General features: G+C 39.3%; 1 long non-coding RNA gene across 1 annotated transcript; it reads left to right on the top strand.

The window, feature by feature from the left end:
- The first annotated feature begins 449 nt into the window (after positions 1-449).
- On the top strand, positions 450-13,068 carry LOC128853567 (uncharacterized). The gene is made up of 5 exons (XR_008452158.1): positions 450-544; positions 1,501-1,597; positions 9,478-9,565; positions 9,797-9,873; positions 11,026-13,068. It is a non-coding gene; the product is annotated as an uncharacterized LOC128853567 (long non-coding RNA).
- Positions 13,069-17,328: the final 4,260 nt, after the last annotated feature.

The following is a 17,328-nucleotide window of genomic DNA, read 5'->3' on the forward strand; positions in this document are numbered from 1 at the left end:
TCTGAAATTAATTTAAACAGCTTCAATTATCTGATATTTAGTATTATAGACAATTAAGTTCTCAGCTTCATTCAGCCCACCTGAACCAGCACACTGTGGGTGGCTTTGTCAACAACAGATCATTTATATTGGCTCTTTCAATTTTACTTGCTTGTTGTTTAAGGCAGTGTTTGCAAAGCCCCGGGCAAAGAAAGAATATTTAAATGTATAATATACACGTATTTGCAGTAAGCACTTGTGGCATCAGAACCATGGTGTCTCAGCTCCTTTGCTTCTTTGCTGGTGGGAAGAGATAAGGAGAAGCAGCCAACGGTTGAGGATGAAAGGTGGAGATTGCTGAACTCAAACCAAAATGAAGCAGCCTGGGAATGTCAGCTGGGTTAGGGCACTGCCTGTGCTTCTACTTGTTTCACACTAGAAAGGTCCCAGAGCAAAGCATCCTTTCCTGTCTGCACCTCCATGTGTGCTGACCTGCCAGACAACTCGTCTTCACACTTTGTTCTCTTTCTTCTGCAAAGTGTATCTATAGACGCAGGCAAACAAGGTATGGAAATTCATCTCCTTAGGACGTGGGAATTATCTGTCTTTCCAGTGAGAGACATTAAGGGCTTTCTTTTCAAATAAATAAACCATCAGCATTGTTGGGAATTTAGCTTCCAGCCAATCCGAAGGACCTGGAGCAGCTGTGCTGTTAACTGGTGCAAGCATTACAGCAGTCACCTTCACTGAGGGTCGGTTTGGATCAGCCCTTTTCGTGCACATGGAAGCCTCAGGAACTGTGTTTCTTGGAGGGCGGCGTGTTTCTGTTTATACGAGGAAAGATTGTTAGAGCATAAAGGATTAAAAGAAAATAGGAATGTTTACATTCAGGAAAAAGGCTTATAAAGCCATTTGTAGTTATATATGAGATGTAAGGTCTTCCAGCCCAATAGGTCTAACCTAGTTCCCTGCTATTTTAAGTAACCATGCTAAATAAACTTGTTCATAAAACAATCAAAGCTCCATCTGGTTCTCTATACTGTGCTCCATCCAGGACACTCAAAGGCAGATTGCAAATTTAATGGGCAGAAGGGAAAAATAATTCTGATTTGGTCCCACTTGCCTTCCTGTGTTCCTGGCTCACAAAACAGATTTGTTAAGAGCAGTGCCTGGCTCCTCAAAGAGTAAGAGGTGGTCCCTCCAATCCACTGCATGAAGGATTGTGCTCTTCCCTGGCAGCTACAGATACTCTAAACATCTAGAAGCAGCTAAGCTAGAAATTGCTTGATACTCTGACAGCTTCCCTCCCCGTGAACTGTGAGATGAGGAGCATGTTTAGGTGGGCAGCCAGTGAGGATGTAAGCACGCCTTTCTGACTTATGCTGCAAATGCTGGGCAGGAGAGGGAGTTGCCTCTGGAAATGCCTGTGCCTTAATTCACAGTGGGTGCATTTTGTGCTTTTTGTTCAGCCTCAGATGTGATAGCACAATTAGTCTTATAAATGTCTGTTTCTTGTCCCAGGTTCCACTACTGACCCCTTGCTGTCTTGGGCCAGAGTCCAGTAGCTGAACCTCACAAAGGTGGCTGACTTGAATCTCCCTGTCCCTTGCACGCACAGGTGAGTGTTGCAATGACTGAAGTGCAGTGACCTGGCTCAGAGGAGACCAGTCATTGTGGCTGGCTATCGAAAAATCTGATCTCTCAAAACTGAGATTTTTAACACATTAGGAACACAAAGAAAAGTGCAGGAAGTGTGCTGATATACTAGAAAGGGAAGAAAGGATCTTGCAAGTGTGCTCTATGTGTAAATCTTCCATCAGTGTTCTTCTGAATTGTTGTTTTCACATATTTAAGACTTTTACCTGGTTTTGGAACTTAGCCATAAGCAGCATTTAAGGGACTGTACCTTCATCTTCTGCCATGCAGTTGGGTGCATAGGTGTAATTTGTGCTGCAGATCTGCTCGTGTGTAATAAATTATCGAGAGGTAGTTGCACTGTGCTTGGGAGCTGGTAGGACCCTCAGCTCTGCTGAAAGCATACTCTGTTAGAGCTAAAATTCAGCAGTAGATGGCACCAGCAGGATTGTGAAATGAGCTCTAAACACTTTCATAGTGCCTCAGAATTCCCCAAATGTTTCACAAGATACCAGGCGGCTAAATAAAAGACTAGCACCAATTACTGGCAGAGGTAAATCACGTAGAGTAGAACAGGGTGTCCTCTTCATCAAAGCACAGCACTGTTAAGGCATGCAGGGGAGAGGAGGATGCAGTGAACACCACCTTACACCAAGTCTGCAGAATGTTTGTGTGGATGGTTCTGCTCCAGGGAGAGCTTAGCAGCAAGGCAAGGGTAGGCACCTTCTTCCTGCAGCACAGGCAGAGAATGTCTGTTTGCTGCTACATAAGCATGTTCTCACACACAGACTTCCAAGTATCTATGCACATAGAACAAGAAGTTTCTAAGGCAAGCAGGGTGTGTTGCTTATTATTAACTGCTGGGAATTCACTGCAAACAGGACTCCCCCACAACAGCCACCATCTGCAGATTTAGATGATGCTGCACGGGGAGAAATTATCTTGCTGTCTTTTCTAGCAAATGCATCTGAGTTAAATTTCTATCTCAAATGATGACCAGGGCTGGTATTTCATAGTTCATGTCTGTGGCCATTTTTGATACAGGTAGACGCCATGGGATCCTTGTTCATAAGCATTATGTGCTACAGGACTATGGCTTCATTTTTTTTCAAGAATATGGACTAGAAGGGACTAGTTGGTATAAAATATTAAAGAAATTAGTAAATAGATAAGCCAAGCCAGGATAGTTCATGCTAGGTTTGAGTGCTTGCTTTTTTCTTTCCGTTTTTTTTGACACACGCTGGGAAAGAGCGATCACTGGAATACAAGTCCTGCAGTGTTTGAAGTGAGGGAGAGGAGGACCAATTAACCAGCTCTTGTTTCTGTTCTTTCCTAATTAAATATGATTGTCAGAGCATTCTTTAATGATGATAAAAGGGAGACACAGAGTGAGGAAGATGTACTTAGAAAGTCCACCTTCACTTTTGGATCAGCATAGCTACACCTTTTGGAAAGGCTGCTGAGTGCAGGTTTCAAAGCCTACCAGCTACTCCTAGAACCATAGCAAAATGTATTTTCAATTTGCTCTTCAGAGTTATTCATGGCTTTCATTTCAAGGGAATAACACAATGCAGATTTTAGAAGGGGGTGTAGATGGTATTAAAGGATGCTTTTTAGCTGTATCTGTGATGCCATCAAATATCTTCTATTTAAACATTTTTTTCTTCAGAGTCTGTCTGCCAACCCTTACCTACCACTGTAACTTGGTACTGAAACAAGGTTTTCTGTGCATATTTTTAACCTTATGTTTCAAAATTTGTTCTGCTGTGGAGTGTAAATTCGTTTGACAGTGATCTGATAATCATGTCTGAAGGTTGCTTGATAAATTCTAATGATATATTCAAAAGAGTGGACACTATATTTTGCATTGAAATAATCACTAAATCACTCAGTTGGTAAGCGTCTTTGCAGTGGAAATGTTCCAGAGATAGTAGGAGGAATATCAGTATGCACAAGAAAAAACCTGTTTCCCAAAGCCCGTACAGTAGAGGAAGACCTTGTTTTCTAGATCTCTTTAACAAAGGTGTTTTGAGAAAGAATTGCAAATGAACTGCTCTTCCATGGAGGCAATTTGCATCTCATTAGCCTTCTAGTTTTGTTAATTGTTTTCACCTAGAGCAGGTGGAAGAGTTCACTCTTTGTTTGGAAAATGACAATGCTTTCAGAACTAGCACATTTTATTAGTGATAGATGAGACCAATTTTTTAAACATTTTCTGTTAACTGCTACCAGTTTTGATGAGATGATGATGCCCTTTCAAAAGAAAATTGAGACCTTTTCAATATCTCACTTGAAATTTAATTTCCATATATTTCTATGTATGTGGCTTTTTCAAATAAAAGAAATATTTTTCTTTTGTGTCTCCCTTCTCTTCCCTCCCTCCAATTCCCAGGGTAAAATGTAGCACCACACCCTGCCGTAATGTTTTCACGATCACCTTTGTAAGGCTGTAACTTCACAAGAATTAAAAAGACTTAAAATTCAAAAGACTTTTTTAAAATCTTGGCCCATGCTTGAAAGCCTGATGTACTATTCGCAGTTTTGTCTTCTGTTGTGCAGGTTTAAGGGAACAAAATAGAACTCTGGGTTTGAACCACAGAAAATTACAAAGAGGAAGAATCATAGAATCACAGAACGGTAGGGGCTGGAAGGGACGTCTGGAGATTATCTAGTCCAACCTACTAAAAGAGGTTCACCTAGAGCAGGCTGCACAGGATCCATAGGCTCATGACACGATGGAGATGACCCCAGCTGGTGCAACCTACTTTAATTCATCACTTCTGTTCACATGGCTTTGGCTCTATTGGGACTGCACTGCCTTCCAAAGAATCTTTTCAAGTGTCTTTACAAATTCTGGTCGAAGGCCTAATTTGTGTGTGGCCAGTTGTGATTTCTCTGTGCGGTCTAAATGCATTTCATGTGTCTCTGTATGTGACGCATCTTGATCAGCACAAGTGAGGAGTATGCTTGAAACAGTGAGCTGGGAAAGATAGGTAGAGGGATTCAAAGGGGTTAATGATGCAGTTCATTGGATGAGAAAGCAAACACTCTACATCCGTGTTGATGTGTGGAGACTTCTGATTTACATTCCTGCTCTTTTCAGTTTTGGAATTCTCCCCATGCAACCTGACATAAAGCTTGGCATGGCTTCTGAAACATTCATACCTTTTCTGACACCTCTTTTACTTTCATTGTCCTGAAGATAAAAAATAATAGAAGATACTGCCCTCTTGGAAATATTATGTTTATCAAGCAAAGAAAATGGCACCTGCACACCCTCCCTATAGCCTGAGTGTGAAATATCGCTCCTATCATCAACTATCACAGGGAAAAGGTTTTCTTAATTTTATTTATTTATTACTTCAAGTGTTCAGTGTCTCAAAAGAAAATATTTTATTGCTCTCCAAAGACTCATTGTAAAGCCTATGATTCTTTCATAAAGTTGACAGCATTCAAATCCATGAGCTTTTGCCACTGACACCATTTGTACAAGACTGAACTTTCGAGCCTTTATTTCTTTTACTGTCCAACTACTAAGTTATTTGTATGACTTCATTGCAGTTCACAGCTATATTTTCTGGAGATTAGCTCATTGATATATTGCACTGTTCTGTTTATTAGCTGCTTGGATGAGCTTAGTTTCCATAGGCTATAGGTCTGTTGGTGACTCTCAAAATTTGCCACAGTCATGCGATTAAATACAGAAAACATCTGTTTTAAGTAGACTAACAAAAATCTGAACATCTGGAAAATATTGGTAAAGAAGCTAATTAAGTTTGTCAACTTACAAATTGTTCTAGCAGGAAGTATTTAGGAGTAGCAGATAATTGAGATTTCATTCCTCTGGTCCCTTGTCCTTGCCTTTTGTTTATTTTACTACAACTGGAAGGACTATATTACTTAGCTGTTTCCAAATCCACCCTCTGGACACAAAGAGATAATTATCAGGTGCTGTATTGCAATGGGCTACACTTACAGTCAGAGAAATGAATGCTGGAAATGGACTTTCATGCCTGTATCTCATGTTTTAACCATTTTGACACATCACTATATGTTCAGCTTCCAAACACATTGATGACTCTCTCTCTCTCATCCTCTCGGCTAATGACTTTGCTGATGTTTCTCAGGTCTTTGATGGTTTGCACGTGGGTAGGGCAATGTGATGTCCTTTCAGAAGAAAGTTTTCAGGAGACTCCTCTTAACACTGAACTTGACAGGGACATCTGTGGGGTTATTCTATAAAATATTAGAACTTGAGGTTTATCTTCAAAGTATTGTCTTTTTCAAAAAATCTAAGACTGGGCAAAGCACTTCTTTCACACAAAAAAGCCCCTTTTAGGGTTAGAGAGAGATTTTCATAAGCCATGCATGTGTTGAGACCTCAAGAATCATCATAGATCTCTGTATTTTTTGCCCAAAGGGCAAGAGACATCTCTGACTTTGTTTCTCAAATACTAAGTCATAGAAAACAAGTATATTTAAAAAGTCAAACACAAACCTAACTGCCCCTCAGATCACACCTCTTTCCCTCTAGGGAGAGAAGAGACACATTACACAGTTATGTTTTATTCCTCTATGGACTGCTAGAACATGTCCAGATACAACAGTGACCATCACAGCATTAAAAACTACATGCATATTCATTTTAAAATGTCTGTCCCATTTTCCTCCATTTCCTATCTCATTTCTGCATTTTTGGAAGCTAGTGATTTGCTCTATTTATGTCTGACCACATCTTGCCTGGCTTAGGCCCTTAGTGAAAATGAAGCTTTTGTCACCATGAGTAATACCTCTTATACACAAAGAAATTAAACATTAAGGGCTTTGCAGTGTTACTCACACAAAAGAGAAGATATTAATGAATAGGCTTCTTTGAAAACACCCTTCTGCAGCTAAACCTTTAATGACAAGGAGTTTCTTTGGAGTTTCCTGCTGAATTATCCACAGTACATCTGTGAGCCTTCTGGCTCTTAAGAAAGCAAGAAATATTTGACACTGAATAAAAGCAATTCCCACATGCCTTCCTATCCTTCCCACCGAAAAAAAAAAGAAGAGTCATGAATAAATTAAGGTACAAATGAATGTAAATGTCACGTTAATACACAGTAGAAAAGAAGAAATGCATGCAGTTGTTTCCAGCAGCAAACACCCTGGTGGCCAGATTTGACAGCAGCTAATTGAACAGTAATTGTTATTAACGTCTCTTGTCTTTGCTGTCCACAGCCATTCTGGCTGGGCAAAGCTTTGGAAGCAGTGATCATTTTTAGGCTCCTTGAATGGATTTGAAATGTTCTCATACTGAAACATATAAACACACTTCAAAAAAGACTTAATCATTCATTAATAATGTTTCCTGATTAACCGGAGCTCGTCTCTAAAATGAACAGTGTCAGTGTGCTATTTGAGATGATAGCCATTGTCTGTCTCCGATTTTGGTTTTCTCGCAAATGCTCTGTAGCGATGTTGTTTATCCTTCTTTAGTAAAACTTTTGATCCAGTGAAAAAGACTAATAAGAAAAATATAACATAGTTTAAGGACTGTGAGAGTGTCCATAAGGACCAGTGCACTCCAAGAGAGTTGTTCTGTGCTGGTCAGCCGCGATGCTGCCAGCACTCACGTTTCAGGGGAGCTTCTGGTAAAACACTGAGGTTCCAGGCGCACCCTCTGCTCTCAGGTGCCTTTTTTTTTTTTCACAAGAGCTTTAGGCCTGCTGGGAAGTGTTAGGGGAAGAGTTGGGACAGAGCTTTACACAAGACTTGCTGCTTGCAGAGAACCGTGGGGCCAGGCTGGATCTACAGGTGGCGAGGCTGCTGGGTCTGTGTCTTGTAGGCACATGTTAAAGAGTCTCTTGCACACTGAATTTTGACTGACACTTTTCCTGACTGTTCAGACATTTTTGTCATCTCTCCCTTGTGCTTTATCAGATGCCTCTGAACAGTTTTCTCGCCAATGATGGTGCAGCTGAAGAATCTCCTCTGCTGTGTAGCCTGCTTGCACAAAATCGGGGAGGGAAAAAAGGAATGCCTTTCTACCTCCTGAATTCTTGTCAAAAGTGGTTTGGTATTAGCAAAGGGCTTCAAAGGTTTTTAGGAGGCAGACACATATTCCTGCACGTGAAATTTCATATATGCACAGTGTGACCGCATTACCTTCACTTCCATATGTAAACAGTTTGAAAAGTCTAACAGTCTGAATAATTCCCAGGTTCTGAGGGATTAGAGTTAGGACAGTGTGTGATTTATGGTAACGACAGAGCTAGCTGCTGAGTGGAGATTTTGACCTGCCACTCCTCAAAGGCTAAAGGTATTTGAGGGAGATTTAGGTTATTGTTAATCTTTAGGTGTGCACAGGCATCATTTCCTTTTTTTCCATGCCAGCTGGGACTCCACAATCCTCTGGTGCAGACTAACCCAGCCTTTCCTGCCTCAAATCCTTTATGGGCTAAGTGGCTAATGAAGAATGCATTTGAAATCATATGTAAAAACAGCACAAGAATCTAAGGAGAAGGGCCAGATTTGGAGTCTGTTCTTAATTGGGCTTGCTTTTCTATGCTGGCAGTGTTTTAAGAATGCAATCCAGCTTATTAAGTGCCATAATTGCACCTGTAAATCATGTCCAAGTGACCCCGTCTACATCTGCAAATAACTGTGGAATTGAAAAGAAGAGGCAGTGTTTTTAAATCTGGTCCGTGGATCATTTTCACTTTGAAAAAGGAGATAATTCTGAAGCCTTATCCGCAAGTCTAAAAGCGAAACCTGAAGTGAACCTACATGCTTGCTTTCTTTATAGTCTGGGTCCTCATTAGATATTCTTAATAACTTATAGAAAAAATACTGCGTAATATCTGCTCTTGTCTTTCAAATGCTACCTTTCTAAACAAACATGAATCATATACTGGGTAAAACCAGTTGCAATTTGGAGATTAATTAAATAAATTTAGGTTACATTTCTGAAAGCTTCATACACTTATCTAGAAGGTTTATTTAATACAAGATTCAAGATCTCATACATTTTCTATGTATATCGTCATGGCTTCTAGGAGTCACATGTGATATATACATATTTTTTCTTTATAGGTTATTACTTGGATTTATTTTCTGGTTCTTTTTATTTACCTCCTTTGTTACATGTGGATGTTATCCACTTGATAGAAACAGAAAAAATTGGTTTGGCTTTCTCTTGCTCTGTGACTCTTGATTATCCAATACTTGTACTTTTCCATCTGTTGTTTGTTGTTTTGGTTTTTTTTTTCCCCCCCTCACTATTTTGGATGAGGAAGAACATTTCTATAAAAATCTGTTCTTTCCCTGGAGCGAAATGGCTCATATACACTCCTGGCTGCAGATCTGACAAGGAGAGGTTTTGAACCATCAGCAACTTTCATAAAGGCAGTATTTCCCTTCGTAGTAGGGAAATTCTTTACATAAAGACTCAGGTGCCGAGTCAATGCTATAGCTTATTACCAGTAATGACAGTACCTCTACATGTTGCACATTATCTGGAAGGAGACAACTAAAGTGATCGCTGGTTTACCATGCAAATATAAGCCAAGACACTCAGCCTGTAAAGAGATTGGAGACACCAGGAGCTATGACCTCCCTCTTTGTCTGACCTTGATGCTTATCTCCCATCAGCTGGTACCAACAGTGAAAATGCAGTGATAGTGTATGCCATGGTGGTGAGAACCTGGGGATCCTGAGCAAATTTCACACACCTGTATGGCCCCAGCAATCTCTGAAATAGAATGCCTAAAGCCAGGTCAGATGAGAGGTTGTACTGGTGTAACTTCAAGGAGTGAAGTTCTTCCTGTTTCATTTGTGCTTCATAGCTGAGCTGTAGCGAAACCAGTCTTCCTTTCCCAGGTTCAGGTGGCTGTCCTCCTTGGACAACTGCTTACAACTGTATTTACCTCGCTTCCTCCCAGATGTGAAGAATCGATGCCTGCACTGTGTAAGTCTGATTTGGTATTTCTGAAATCACTGTGAAACATTTCATCTACCCAAGCTGGCTTCAGCTCACGACTTACTGCCCCTTAGAAGGGCCTTACTGTTCCCCCCTGGTGCTCTGGGCCCTTCAAAGATAATCATGAAATGCCACTTTGAAGCCTTTGTATCCAAAAATGCTTTCTGAAGTATTTCTCTTTGAAGATATCACAGATTTTGTAATAATACCTCTAAACAGGTATTTCCTCTGCCAAACGGCTCCCCAGGAAGCTGGATACTCCGAGTGCTGAGCACTGCTGATTCAGAGCAGGAACAGTAAGTATAATGGGATTCATTGAAGGCTCTTTCCAAAAGGTTATTTTGTTCCTTATAATATCCCAGCTTGGGAAGTTTCCAGTGCTTGGCGTCCAGGTAATATTTCTTGTTACCAGACTACATCTTCCCCCTACAGCCATCCACCTCCAACTCCTCACCAAGTGGTAGCACGTGGGATAGTAGTATTTTGGTTTTTTTCCTCACTAAGTTTTAATGCAGATAGCACAGAACGTGCCAGCCAGTCAGTCTGGAGTTTAATGTGAAAGTTTCTTTCATCCTGAGAACAGGTAGGCATCAAATAGCAGAGATGTGAACCTGCACTCCACCAGTCCAAAGAACATACTAACTACCTAGGACAAATGCTTCTCTCTGCTCAGTCTCATCTGAAATTGCCATAAAAATGCAGGCAGAAGCTAGAAATAAAACATTTATGTACCTTTCTAGTCCCACTGGACTTCAATCTGCCATAAATACTTACTACAGCTATTTAAAAAAATATTGTGTATTATCAGTTGATCCTCCCATAGGGATTGTATCTGCCCGTTTGATTTGAATTTCAGTGCTATTGTTTTGTGTGTGTTGAACTACAAAGAAAAGAAAAGAAAAGGGTTTTGTTATTCCTCTTCATCAACTGATCTAATGCAAGAGGAAAATTGCTAGTAATTATCTTTATGGCAATTATGCTGGCCCAAACACAGTAAGTGCAAGCACATTCCTTGTTATTTATTACAGAAAGATCTCAAACCACAGACTGTTTAGAATGCAGAGCATTTTAATTCATGAACTTTGATGAAACTTATTTTAATATAGCTTTGTTTTCCTTACTAAATGACAAGGAAAAATAATTACAACAGATCTGGCAGTGCTTTAATGTAGTCAGTTGCTGAGTGTATTTCAGTAGTCAACTTTCTTCCTTTGGATATTAATAACATGGCAGCTCTACAGGGGTTTTCTCAACCAATTACAAATCTGTAAAGACTAAACTTTTATCAGATTTTATGCCTGAACGTGACTTTTTTTTTCTCTCCTTGTTGAATTCATCTTAATCTGCAGGGAGTTAGATGTCTTTTTATAAATCTCTGCCTGATGGATGTTGCTGTATACTAACTTTAATAATGTTTTGAGAAGAGGGATATCTCTTATTTTCTACAGATGACATTGTGAGACTTGTTCTGGTGCTTTAGATCAACACAGTTTCTGAATTATGTTACCTGTCCATAGTACCTGCCTTTCTGACAAAGCAGTTCCTGACTTACTGCTGTCTCGCTGGATGAGCATCACAGTCTCAGATATAGTTGGAGTGATTGAAAAATGTCAGCTTTTATGTAGGAAGCTATTGTTCAGCAAGTTATTTTTCCCTGAAATATTTCCAGTTTGAGGGTTGTTTCATCTGTCTTTCCTTCAATGTTGCCCCTGAATTGATTTTCCTCTGCAAAGGAAAATGCTGACAAAACCTCAGTCAGTATTGCTATTTGGAAGTGCTGCTGTGTTGCTTGACAAGAGCTGTCCTTCAACTGCTTCACATCCACATTCTCCTGCTCCATGGAAGGAAACATCTTGGGCTTCTTGCTCCAACTGGAATGCCTGGAGTTTAAAAGCAGTACTACAGTAGCCTACTGGAAGAGAGGCACTTTCGTAGTTTACCAGAAAACATTGGCTTGGAATTTTTTTCCTCCTAATAATTTTCCATGCAGGTTTCATTTTTTTTTTTTTTTAAGTCACTTCCAGTATGAGTTTGTGTGTGTGCACATACATATGCATGTGCTTTCCTGCCTTTGATGCCATTGCCACCAAAGGATTTGCATAGCATGCATCAAGAAGGCAAAGCATTGTGAGATCTCTCAGTCCTTCCTCCTGCCAAAGTAGGGTCTTTTTCCTGAAGAAAATTAGCTGTATTGAAAAATGTAACAATGCAAGGTGGGAAGGAAGGTTCATCCAGTCTTATGAGACAGCTTTTGAACATGAACTCACCATTCACTAACATGTATTAATTTTTGAAAGCTACAGCTCTAGATGGAGGATAAGAATCTGCATTAATGTTTGTACAGTGATACTTATAGAATAAACATTAATCTCCTGTATATAGCATTTATATAGTTCTCTACTGAACAAAGCCACAATTTCTGCAGTATCTGAAAGAGAGCAGAATTTTCCCAGAGTGTCTTTTTGGATGTTACATTTCCAAATGGAGCTAGGGGTTTAGTCCTGTCACCCACATGGATTTAAATTGGTGAAGCTGTAGGAAATGCCTTATGACTCCTAAATGGCTGTAACAACATTTGTGATATTCTAGATGTATCCTTTTAATAATTCTGTTTCTAATTATTTCTGTTTATCCTCATTAAGACATACAATTCTACCGCACTCCAGCATAATACACTGACAGATGGACTTCTGCAGTGTCTGTTTGATGATAGGTTTAAAAAAACCAAATCTTTTAGTATAAACTCTCTCGTTATTGATTTACTCTCAAACAGTTTTTATTTTTTTTACTTGTACATTTTAGACCAACAGTAGCAGTCTTACCTGCCGGGTATAATATTTTACAATCTTCCCATGCATATCTCCCCCTGACACATCTGTCTCTATCACTGAGTACTTCTCCTGAGTAGGTACCAATAACTTTTCCAGATTTGTTGGTAGTTTTTTTTAATGTGCCCCAAGAGAGAATAGGATGAAACAACGATATTTAACCATATGTCTGAAACAAAGGCTTTGAATAAAGGTGAAAGACTCATACTACTTACTTCATCATTGAGCCTATACAAATTAAACTCCTACATTACTCACAGGATGACTTGCAATTATGTTGATTAATCATATGTTACTGAGAAAATGGAAACTCATTTATAACAGGCATTATTAATCTATTGTGTCATTTTTGATTTCTTAAAGCCCTGTTCCAGGGACAATTCCACTCCCAATGAGCTGGTTAATTCTATTTCTCGTCCAGCTTATTTGTAATTAATTTTTAAACTGTTGTTTACATGAATTACTATTATTTAACACAGTTCTTCAAAGAAAAGGAATAAGTAAACTCATTTAGTAGTGTATTATTTCAATACTGATACTGGAAAAAGAGATGTTTTCCAAAGTAATATCAGAATGTTAGTTGACTTTTGGTTTGTGACACAAGTAAAATGTGCATTTAGATTTAAAAAATATATTGACCTTTGAACCACCTTCTGAATAAAAATGGACCTAATACTTAAAAGCATGCTATGGAGGACTCTTTATTTAGCCTGCAAAGAAAAAGGTTTGTTCATCTATAAATGGAACAATGGTACTCTGGGTCTTGGAAGACGGGGAAGTCATGTACACTGAACCCAGAATATACCTATGGTGGCATTTTGGCTGCAGATTTTGTGGAGAAAGAAGGTTATGTTTTCTGGTAAGAAACCAAGAAGTGTTGTCTGCAGGATTGTTTCACAGGTGGCTTTCAGTGATAATGTCCTGATTTAAAACAAACATAAGCGGCTCTGCATAAGACAGTGTAAAAACATCCAACGCTGTCTCATCAGAGAGAAAACCATCCTAGGATCTTAAGTCAATGCTGATGTGTGTAAAAACAGTCTTGCTTTCAGCTAGACTCAGTTTTTATGGGTACTCTCTTTGAGACTTGCCCATGGTTCCCACCCATTCTCTTTTTGCATTTCTTGATGCTGTCCCTCTTCCTCTTCTGCCTCCTCAGCTCAAAGCCCTTTCCTCTGCGAGCGCAAAGCCCGGGCATGGATTAACACCAGCATGCAGCTACGACTCCTACTCTTTCAAGACAGTCTGAATCCCTGAGATCTCACCTAGCATTTTAGTGGGAGCAAGGAGAAAACCCTTGGAGAATTACTGGCTGGTATTTTCTAGCTGCCTTTCAGTTCATACTGGAATGACAGAGTTAATGATGGGATCATTGTGTTTACCAGAAGTTGAATCTGGGCACCACTTCAGCAGGCAAAAATAACTATAAAACACTGTCTTGACAAGTTTTTTTGTTTCAAATTCATCTGTCTAAGGCAGTCATAGACAGTGGTTCTATGTAACTTTTAATTAATATATACGTACACAATGCTAATACACTATTTACAAATGGATTGCTCTGTCACATGGCATTATCAGTTCTTTAAACTTATGTTGTTGAGGAGGTCAAATGTGAGTAGCTCATTCTAAGACTGAAATAAAATACGCCAAGAGTAATTCTTTATGAGATGATTAACATTTTCCTATTCAACCTTGCTGAGAGATTGCTGTTACATCCCTTTATTAATGTGCAAGTTCTCTTTTGCAACTAAGTGATGCAGCCTTTTGTAATTTAGATAATAGAGAGATGTTGTTGTTGTTTAATAAAAGGAATAATTTATTGACACTTGGATCACACAATGCTGTGAGTGTAATGAAACCAAAAAACTTAATTTCATTCCTCCCTGTGCACTCCATGCTAATTAAAAGCAACAATCAATATGGGTGTAGTATCGTCAACAATTAAAAGCCTGAGCTGTCACCAAAAGGCTGACGACAGTTTTCAGGGGTGAAGCGGATGGGCGGGATGTTGAAAAGAAATTAAGAATGATGCAGAAAGCAGAAGCTGGAACTTTTGCTGAGATTTTTGGACTTTCAGTTGAGTGTTTCATGACTTTTCTTCTTTGACTTTCATATTTTGTCCAGATGTTCCCTTTGATAAAATTTGTTTCTGTTCATGATTATTATGCCTCTGACTTAAAATAAACTTCTTAAATCAAGACACTAAGACTTGCTAGCGGGACACGTGAAAAAGAGCTTTCCTGAATGCATCTAATCTGTGCAAACACTCATGTCATAAGTCACTACCTCTGAAGTTTGTGGCACAATTGCCAGTGCTGCTGGTGGGATCAAGATCTCGCTGCAGAAGTCCAACTGTAAACTTCTACAAGGTTCAGAGTGACATGACTTACAGTGTTCCCTGATCATCATCCCAGAAGTCTGCTCAGGAATTTCAGCAGTCATCTAACTTTCCTCCAGCTTTCTGTTAAAATAAAAGCTCAATTTTTCTTCATCTCCACAGATCACAGTAAAAATTATGGATGCAATAAAGACCTCTACAAATAGCAGGGAGAGGTTTTGAGTGAACATTTTGGCCATATTATATGGGAGTTTTCTTCACAGTGCTGTTTACCGGTTTCATGTATATGTATGTATATATATATATATGTATATATATCCCTTGTAACCCTTAGAGGCATGCAGGTTGCTTATTGAAGTACAGAAGCTGCAGTGTAATGCAAATAAGCAACTATAATTTAGGTATTGTCAAAACCTCCCCTGCTAAATGATTTCCCAACTCTCATCCATTTATTTACCCTTTTGGAACTGAGTGGACTTTGCAGTTTATTCAGTGAAATTTGGCTTGCAAACTCATTGAGGCTTTTTGAGGTGAGGATTAAACAAATTCTGACAAGAGGGAGCTCCTCAAAGAGTGTGTTTCCACTGCCATTATCTTCTGGAGAGACAAAACCAGAGTGATTTCCACTGGTAAATCACCAGTAACTCATCTGATCCTAATTTCGTTAGCTAAAGGGCAGCATTGGGATGTCCCTTTGGGTGGTGTTGAGTTCGGTGGAGACTAATGTGCTGGTTCTCATTTTTTGTCTCTGGGAGTTCTGTGGATATAGATGTGTGCACAAATCCGAGGCATGGAAGTACAAAAAGCAGGAAAGAAAACACAAATGTCTGCATGCCTCTTTGGGAAGACATCCCTGTGGCTTTCATGAAGTTACATCAGGGAAAACAGATCCTGCTTGACCAGTTTTTGCGAGTAGATGAAATTACCATACTCCTTAGACTCAAGGCTCAAAATAACACTGTGCTGAGGGGAGCCTTCAGGGAAGCCTGTGGAGACAAAGAGCAGAAGAAGGGGAAAACAGAGAGCAGATGGTTTTCTCAGAGAAATGATCAAAAGGCTGATGGCAGCGTGTTTCCAAATTGAGGGGTTGTGCAGCTGGACCAAAACATCTGGTCAGTTTACAGTGGATGAAAAATTAGTCACTTTTTAGCAAAGGCAGTGAATCTGTAAATGTATTCTTCAGGGATTGTGCTGTTCATTAGCGTGTTTGCAAAACTGAGTTGCACAATCTACAATTTTGAATAAAAGGCTGTTGGGACAATTTTGTTTCTGCTTATAAATCACAAGCTAGAGCCTCAGATGGAGTAAATATGTACGTGTCTATTGAGGTCAATGCAACTAGACTAAATCAGAGCTGCAGCTGAGAGCCTAACTCACATCTATTTAGCCTTTTTCTCCCCTTCACAGTGAAATGACTAAGACAAACTTCTTCAGATTGAGTCTTCTCCACACACAGACACAGTTCCTTCCTTTCCAGGTGGAAATCTGTACACACTCATATGACGGAAGAGAAGTGGGTGCTGAATATGACCCTGACTAAATGGGATCCCTGGTCCATTAGTAGTAAGTTTAATTGCAGGATTGAGCTCAGACAGAAAGAGTGGCATTAACCATCACGTGATTTGCAATCAGGGGAGTAATTCCTCCCGTTTCATTTGTAGATTGCCCTTGCTAATGGAATAGAGGCTATTCCTCTTATGGGCAGAAAGAAGGAAATAGGTAAATTGTTTTTAAAGAAGCTGACCTCTGACGCATGCATTTGACTTGCAGCAAAATGGAAAATAAACTTAATGGTTCAGTGGCATCAAAACAAATTGTCATTTCCTCTTGTTGTGTATTGATTAAAAGAGAGATTGCAGCTGAAGGGATTTTAATTGACTAGCCAGAGCCGCAGTTGATGTGCTCATAAAAGTCGTGTTTTCAGAAATTTTCTTTAGTGAGGTGCAGAGAAGGGAAACCTAGAACTGTGTGATCAGAACGATGTTCTCAGAAGTTCATAGGCAATCCAAGTGAAATCACTGCTGAAGGTGGGACCTTTGCAAAATTTCTGTCTCCTGGGCATTCTCATGAAACTTGAGGAATTTTGATAGGAGAATCTAACCTTCACAAACACAATCTCCTTCCTTAATATTAGTTACTTTATACATGTAAATGCTAATGATGGAAAACAGCTTTTAAAATTAAATTTATTTCTCTTATGGTTACTGTGTGAATTACAAATTCCCTGTGTGTGTTGTGAAAAAGAAATGAGGCTGAACGGTACAATTTTGAAGCCTTATCTCCAGTCCTACTGCTCCTTATAGTCATTTTGCTGTTGCATTTAAAATGTATTCTTCTGCATTTAAGAATATTTCAAAGACTGTTTTTCTTGCCAATAAACTACACAGAAAGTTAAATTTGTTGCTTATCTTAAGGGGCTATATGAATGCTAATCAAGGTCTGACTCTGAGAACAAAGTAAATATTTATATGGTGTTGCAAAGTGGTATTCTACATTTTTATGTAGAGATAAAAAATTGCTCAGGAATATGAGTCTAGCAGAGATTTTATTTTTATTTCTTTTTTACATTTTCTAGCACTGAAGAA

The sequence above is a fragment of the Cuculus canorus genome, chromosome 14 (assembly GCF_017976375.1).
Source record: "Cuculus canorus isolate bCucCan1 chromosome 14, bCucCan1.pri, whole genome shotgun sequence".
Lineage (NCBI taxonomy): Eukaryota > Metazoa > Chordata > Aves > Cuculiformes > Cuculidae > Cuculus > Cuculus canorus.